The following is a 9,523-nucleotide window of genomic DNA, read 5'->3' on the forward strand; positions in this document are numbered from 1 at the left end:
AAAAACAGCAAATCCTCACATTTTAGAAGCTGATATAATTATATAATTAATTTTCTGTCAATCAAAAACTACTTATCTCTACAAAACTTGTTCATCCAAATGAAAAAACATGATGGAGATACTGATTAGTAGGTTGAGGAAGGACTTCACATCATCAGAAGTATTCCAAAAGTCAACTGCTGCATATGATGAACTTTTTCTTACAGCAAGCTTGAGGTCTTGGGCCTTGGTAGCACAATATGTAAATACAAATACGACACAACCTAAACACAGCAACGTCCTGTGAGCTGCATAATGAAATTCACGGAATGGTTGTTGTCATTGTCAGCTTCACAATTGTGAGCTGAGGCAAGTGAAACTGATCAGAGAGAAACAAAAGCTCGGGTCCGTCCCTCCCTCACTCAGGCTCTCGCACCCACAGATGTCACACATCTACATGAGTGATCCCGGGGCTTTGAAACCCCTCAGCTGTAAAGATGTTGATATGCTTTAGATGAAGAGCCAGGCTATATGTGGGTGGATCTTGGGTCTGGCTTTATTGAAGCTGTATGTAAATCTTGAGGTCACAAGACTGCTGAACAAAAGCCTGGATGGTGTTCCAGTGTCTTCATCACGGTTATGCTGACATTTCTTGATGCCTCTCAGCTGAAACCAGTCTTACTAGCTGGCATCAATTTGGAGGAGGAAAGACAAAAAGAAGCTGGCCTGCCTGTGATTTCTTCAAATGTAGTGTGCAAAAACTCGCTGTGTTTTTATCTTAGCTGAATCCCTCTGCTACTCTCCTTTCTTGTTGGTCAGTGGATAGTCTGTCGCAGTGTAACCCTTATGCAAATAACCATGATTATGAGCGTTCCCTTGACCCCCTCAATTCTCCAAGTCCTCTTGATTGAGTGTGGCAGGCGGAGGAGGGGATGGATATAATGGACTCCACCAACTTTAATGAGACAAATCTCAGCTATGGGCTGACATTTTGAAATAGTCCTTGTGAATGACAGTGTCAGCAGTCACCTTTACCAAAGCTTTCCAGGGAAGGTCCCTGTAATGATGGAAGGAATTAAAATGGCCTCCAAGGCGCTGGAGATAGGAGCCACAGGATTATGGTGCAAAGCCACGCCTCTTAAATGAGCTCTTCTGCCACACCCCAAATAAAGAAGCTGCCTTTTCATAAGAGTACAGCTCTCCTCTGCTGACTACATATCATCACCCTGAGATTTGATGGAGGGATTACGGTGAATGTTAGTTGTTGAACACTGTGAGATTTGTTGAGATGAGCTGTCCCTCACATTAACTGCCCCACCCTTCCCGTGCTCTCATCCCTCCCCCTTGTTTTTGTGTCTGGTGGCAGACAGGGACAAGCTCTGCTGTCATTACAAACTTAATAAGAGCAGAAGTGAGATTGATGAGAAAAACAGAGGCATCAACTGCTCTTTTAATTAACTCTTGTCCCATAATGGTGCCGGGACGGAGGCACTGAGCAAAGAATGAGACATTTTCTTTCTCTTTCCACCCCTTTCTGTTTTGTTGCCTCGCTCACCCCCGATAATGAACAGCCTTCTGGGACCCAATTACATCCAAGGCTGCATTAGGAGCACAGCAGGCCCAGTGGAAACTTCAGCTGAGTTTCCCCTCATCCCCCCTCCCTCCACTCCCTGTTACCCTGCTGGAGATGGCCTTCACTTGATTGAATTTTGAATGTGACACCCCAACCCCCACCCCACCCCCCATCTTCTGTAGTCCCTTACCTTCACCAGTTCAGAACCCACATGTGGTTTATGATGGAAGCAGTGCATGTTTGTTGTAAGCCGTCCTTCACTTGATAACTGCTTGCACTGATAGAGTGGCTTTGCATACGATGTGTAATAGGTGGTGCCAATTGGTACACCAAAGCCTGTTTGTGTGTTGTGTCCCTGCAACATGTGAGGACTTGTCTAACAAATATTAAACTCAGTGAACTGTGGTGTTTTTAAACTGAATAAGTGATGATGGGATGTGGTTTAAAAAACTATTCAAAAGCATTTTTATGACTTACTATACTGTGTCATTTTTATGACTTTTTTGGTCCTACTATACAATGTTTTTATGACTTTTCATGCCTTACTATACTATGACATTTATATTGCTTGTTATGCCTTACTATCCTATGACGTGATTTTGACTTTTTATACCTTACTATACTATGACTTTTTTTTACTTTTTAAGCCTATGCCTTACTAAACAATGACGTTTTTAAACCTAACGATATGATGATGATGATAATATGATTATGACGTTTTAATGATGATTTTGTACCTTTCTTTATGATAACATTTTAATGTGTTTTGATGCCTTACTATACTATGACGTTTTCATGGTGTTTTTATACCTTAATATACGATGATGTTTTTGTAACTTTCTATGCCGTAATATACTATGATGTTTTTTTACTTTTACTACTTTTTACTTTTTTACTTTTTTTACTTTTACTTTTACCTAATTGTATTATGACATTTTTATTAATTTCATGCCTTATTCTACCATGACATTTTTTTCCTTTTAATTTTATGACTTTTTTACTCTCACTATACTATGACAATTTTATGAATTTTTATGCCTTATTATACTGTGATGTTTATTTGACTTTTTATGCCTTAATACACTGGGATGTTTTATGACTTTTTATGGCGTATTATATTGTGTCCTTTCATGAGTTTCTAGGCTTTACTGTACTATGTCATTTTACATGACTTTTTATTTCATTATTTTTTATGTCTACTATACTATGACGTAATTACGACTTTTCATGCCTTACTATACTATGTTTTTTTTATGACTTTTTATGCCATTTTCATGAGTTTCTATTTTAGGATTTTTATGCCTGAGTATACTATGATGTTTTTACGACTTTTTATGCATTACTATACAATGTTGTTTTTATGACTTTTTATGCCTTACTATACTATGTTGATTTTATGCCTTACTATGCTATGAAATCTTTATGATGTTTTTATAACTAATAATATATATCTAATAATAGAAGATGAAATTATTATGACTTTTTATGTATTACTATACTGTGTCTTTATTCCTTACAGTACTATGTACTTTTCATGACTTTTTACTTTAGGGTTTTTATACCTTACTGTACTTTTATGTTTTTATGACTTTTTATGCCTTAATATACTAGGACTTTTTTGTGACTTTTTATGCCTTAATATACTAGCATGTTTTTTAGGATTTTTTATGCTTAACTATACTATGTTGATTTTATGCCTTGATATACTATGACATTTTTATATCTCAATAGAAGATAACATTTTTATGACTTTTTATGTCTTACTATACATACTTTACTATGTCATTTTTTAAGATTTTTATGCCGTATCATTTCATATCTTTTTATGCCTTTGTATATTATGTCATTTTTTGGGGCTTTTTATGTCTTTATGATAGCACAGTAGGGAGAGACATGATATGGGGAGGCAGAGAGAGGGGGAATGACATGCAGTAAAGGGTCATCCGATGCAGGATTCGAACCGGGGCTGACTGCAGCAAGGACTGTAGCTTCTACATATGGGGCGCATGCTCAACCCACTCGCCACTCGACACCCCTATGTTGTGTCATTTTAATGACTTTTTTTTTAGGGATTTTTTTCTATTATACTATGTCGTTTTTAATATTTTAAATGACATAACATATTCTAGCGTTTAATTACTTTTTATGACTTACTATACCATGACATTTTCAAGACATTTTATGCCTTACTATACAATGTCGTTTTTTAGACTTTTTATTTCTTACTACACTATGTCGTTTTAATGACTCTTTTTTCCTTACTAAGCTATGTTGTTTTCATGACTTTTTATTCCTTACTATACATTGTTGTTTTTGTGACTTTTTATGCCTTACTATACTGTGACATTTTCATGACATTTTATGCCTTAGTATAGTATGAAATTTTATGACTTTTTATGCCTTAGTATACCATGTAGTTTTTATGACTTTTTATGCCTTAGTATACGATGTGGTTTTTAAGACTTTTTATGCCTTAGTATACCATGACGTTTTTTATGACGTTTTATGCCTTACTGTACTATGACGTTTTTATGACTTTGTATGCCTTACTATACTATGTCGTTTTTAAAAGACACTTTCATGACCTTTTGTTTTATGACATTTTATGCATTGGTATATTATGTTATTTTTTTATTTATCTTTTCTTTTATGATTTTTGTGCCTTAGTATACCGTGTCGTTTTTATGACTTTTTATGCCTTAGTATATTATGACGTTTTATGACTTTTTATGCCTTAGTATACCATGTTGTTTTTATGACGTTTTATGCCTTACTGTACTATGACGTTTTTATGACTTTGTATGCCTTACTATACTATGTCGTTTTTAAAATACACTTTCATGACCTTTTGTTTTATGACATTTTATGCATTGGTATAATATGTTATTGTTAAGATTTTTTATGCCTTACTCTACTATGATGGTTATTTCACTATTTATGTCTTAATGAACTATGTTGTTTTTATGACTTTTTATGAGTTATTATACTATGTCGTTGTTATGAATTTTATACCTTAGTATACTATGACGTTTTTATGACTCTTTATGCCTTACTATACTATGACGTTTTTGTTACTTTTGATGCCATACTATACTATGTGTTTTTCTATTAATTTTTATGCCTTTCTATACTATGATGGTTATTTGACTTTTTATGTCTTAATAAACTACGTTGTTTTTATAACTGTTTATGCCTTATTATACTATGTCGTTTTTATGACTTTCTATGCCATACTGTATTATGCTGTTTTTATTAATTTTTATGCCTTTCTATACTATGACGTTTTTATGACTTTTTATGCCTTACTATACAATTACTTTTTATGACTTTTTATGCCTTACTATACTATGACTTTTTATGCCTTACTATACTATGACTTTTTATGCCTTAGTATACTATGACTTTTTTATGACTTTTTATGCCTTACTATACTATGACCTTTTATGCCTTACTATACTATGACTTTTTATGCCTTCCTATACTCTGACTTTTTTATGAATTTTTTTTCCTTACTATACTATAATATTTTAATGCCTTTCTATACTATGACGTTTTTATGACTTTTTATGCCTTACTATACAATTACTTTTTATGACTTTTTATGCCTTACTATACTATGACGTTTTATGCCTTACTATACTATGACTGTTTATGACTTTTTATGCCTTACTATATTATGACTTTTTATGCCTTACTATACTATGACTTTTTATGCCTTACTATACTATGACTTTTTTATGACTTTTTATGCCTTACTATACTATGACTTTTTATGCCTTACTATACTATGACTTTTTTATGACTTTTTATGCCTTACTATACTATGACTTTTCATGCCTTACTATACTATGACTTTTTATGACTTTTTATGCCTTACTATGCTGTCATTTTTATGACTTTTTATGCATTACTACACTATGACATTTTTATGACTTTTTATGCCTTACTATACTATGACTTTTTATGCCTTACTATACTATGACGTTTTTATGACTTTCTATGCCTTAATATACTATGACTTTTTATGACTTTTTATGCCTTACTATATTATGACTTTTTATGCCTTGCTATAGTATGTCGTTTTTATGACTTTTTATGCCTTACTATGCTATGACTTTTTATGCCTTACTATACTATGCCTTTTTATGACTTTTCATGCCTTACTATTCTATGAAGTTTTTAAGACTTTTTATGCCTTACTATACGATGACTTTTTATGGCTTACTACACTATGACTTTTTATGCCTTACTATACTATGACCTTTTTTATGACTTTTTATGCCTTAGTATACCATGACTTTTTATGACTTTTTATGCCTTACTATACTATGACTTTTTATGCCTTACTATACTATGACTTTTTATGCCTTACTATACTATGACTTTTTTATGACTTTTTTTGCCTTACTATACTATGACTTTTTATGCCTTACTATACTATGACTTTTTTATGACTTTTTTTGCCTTACTATACTATGACTTTTTATGCCTTACTATACTATGACTTTTTATGCCTTACTATACTATGACTTTTTTATGACTTTTTTTGCCTTACTATACTATGACTTTTTATGCCTTACTATACTATGACTTTTTTATGACTTTTTATGCATTACTACACTATGACTTTTTATGCCATACTATACTATGACGTTTTTATGACTTTCTATGCCTTAATATACTATGACATTTTATGACTTTTTATGCCTTACTATATTATGACTTTTTATGCCTTGCTATAGTATGTCGTTTTTATGACTTTTTACGCCTTACTATACTATGACTTTTCATGCCTTACTATACTATGACTTTTTATGACTTTTCATGCCTTACTATTCTATGAAGTTTTTAAGACTTTTTATGCTTTACTATACGATGACTTTTTACGGCTTACTACACTATGACTTTTTATGCCTTACTATACGATGACCTTTTTTATGACTTTTTATGCCTTAGTATACTATGAGTTTTTATGACTTTTTATGGCTTACTATACTATGACATTTTTATGACTTTTTATGCCTTACTATACTATGACTTTTTATCCCTTACTATACTTTGAAGTTTTTATGACTTTTTATGCCCTTCTATACTATGACGTTTTTATGACTTTTTATGAGTCTTTATGCCTTACTATAGTATGACTTTTTATGCCTTAGTATACTATGACTTTTTTATAACTTTTTATGCCTTACTATACTATGACTTTTTATGCCTCACTATACTATGACTTTTCATGACTTTTTATGCCTTAATATACTATGACTTTTTATGCCTTAGTATACTATGACTTTTTTATGACTTTTTATGCCTTACTATACTATGACTTTTTATGCCTTACTATACTATGACTTTTTATGCCTTACTATACTATGACTTTTTTATGACTTTTTTTGCCTTTCTATACTATGAAGTTTTTATGACTTTTTATGAGTCTTTATGCCTTACTATAGTATGACTTTTTATGCCTTTCTATACTATGAAGTTTTTAATGCCTTGCTATACTATGTCGTTTTTATGACTTTTTATGCCTTACTATACGATGATGTTTTTATGCCTTACTATACTATGACGTTTTATGCCTTAAAATACTATGACGTTTTTATGACTTTTTATGCCTTACTATACTATGACTTTTTATGACTTTTTATGCCTTACTATAGTATGACTTTTTATGCCTTACGATAGTATGACTTTTTATGCCTTACTATACGATGATGTTTTTATGACTTTCTATGCCTTACTATACTATGCCTTTTTATGACTTTCTATGCCTTACTATACTATGCCTTTTTATGACTTTTTATGCCTAACTATACTATGACGTTTTTACGACTTTCTATGCCTTAATATACTATGACATTTTATGACTTTTTATGCCTTACTATAGTATAACTTTTTATGCCTTACTATATTATGACTTTTTATGCCCTGCTATAGTATGTCGCTTTTATGACTTTTTATGCCTTACTATACTATGACTTTTCATGCCTTACTATACTATGACTTTTTATGACTTTTCATGCCTTACTATTCTATGAAGTTTTTAAGACTTTTTATGCCTCACTATACGATGACTTTTTATGGCTTACTACACTATGACTTTTTATGCCTTACTATACTATGACCTTTTTTATGACTTTTTATGCCTTAGTATACTATGACTTTTTATGACTTTTTATGCCTTACTATACTATGACGTATTTATGACATTTTATGCCTTACTATACTATGACTTTTTATGCCTTGCTATACTATGTCGTTTTTATGACTTTTTATGCCTTACTATACTATGACGTTTTTATGACTTTTTATGCCTTTCTATACTATGACTTTTTATGCCTTACTATACTATGACGTTTTTATGACTTTTTATGCCTTACTATACTATGACTTTTTTGACTTTTTATGCCTTACGATAGTATGACTTTTTATGCCTTACTATACTATGACGTTTTTATGACTTTTTATGCCTTACTATACTATGACTTTTTATGCCTTACTATACTATGACGTTTTTATGACATTTTATGCCTTACTATACTATGACTTTTTATGCCTTTCTATACTATGACTTTTTATGCTTTACTATACTATGACGTTTTTATGACTTTCTATGCCTTAATATACTATGACTTTTTATGATTTTTTATGCCTTACTATAGTATGACTTTTTATGCCTTTCTATACTATGACGTTTTTATGACATTTTATGCCTTACTATACTATGACTTTTTATGCCTTTCTATACTATGACTTTTTATGCCTTACTATACTATGACGTTTTTATGACTTTTTATGCTTTATTATAATATGACTTTTTATGCCTTACTATAGTATGACTTTTTATGCCTTACTATACGATTATGTTTTTATGACTTTTTATGCCTTACTATACTATGACGTTTTTATGACTTTCTATGCCATAATATACTATGACTTTTTATGACTTTTTATGCCTTACTATAGTATGACTTTTTATGCCTTACTATACTATGACGTTTTTATGACTTTTTATGCCTTACTATACTATGACTTTTTATGATTTTTTATGCCTTACTATACTATGACGTTTTTAGGACATTTTATGCCTTATTATACTATGACCTTTCATGCCTTACTATACTATGATGTTTTTATGACTTTTTATGCCTTTCTATACTATGACTTTTTATGACTTTTTATGCCTTCCTATACTATGACGTATTTATGACATTTTATGCCTTACTATACTATGACTTTTTATGCCTTGCTATACTATGTCGTTTTTATGACTTTTTATGCATTACTACACTATGACATTTTTATGACTTTTTATGCCTTTCTATACTATGACTTTTTATGCCTTACTATACTATGACGTTTTTATGACTTTTTATGCCTTACTATACTATGACTTTTTATGACTTTTTATGCCTTACGATAGTATGACTTTTTATGCCTTACTATACTATGACGTTTTTATGACTTTTTATGCCTTACTATACTATGACTTTTTATGCCTTACTATACTATGACGTTTTTATGACATTTTATGCCTTACTATACTATGACTTTTTATGCCTTTCTATACTATGACTTTTTATGCTTTACTATACTATGACGTTTTTATGACTTTCTATGCCTTAATATACTATGACTTTTTATGATTTTTTATGCCTTACTATAGTATGACTTTTTATGCCTTTCTATACTATGACGTTTTTATGACATTTTATGCCTTACTATACTATGACTTTTTATGCCTTTCTATACTATGACTTTTTATGCCTTACTATACTATGACGTTTTTATGACTTTTTATGCTTTATTATAATATGACTTTTTATGCCTTACTATAGTATGACTTTTTATGCCTTACTATACGATTATGTTTTTATGACTTTTTATGCCTTACTATACTATGACGTTTTTATGACTTTCTATGCCATAATATACTATGACTTTTTATGACTTTTTATGCCTTACTAT

This window comes from Seriola aureovittata, chromosome 1 (assembly GCF_021018895.1).
Source record: "Seriola aureovittata isolate HTS-2021-v1 ecotype China chromosome 1, ASM2101889v1, whole genome shotgun sequence".
Classification (NCBI taxonomy): Eukaryota; Metazoa; Chordata; class Actinopteri; order Carangiformes; family Carangidae; genus Seriola; species Seriola aureovittata.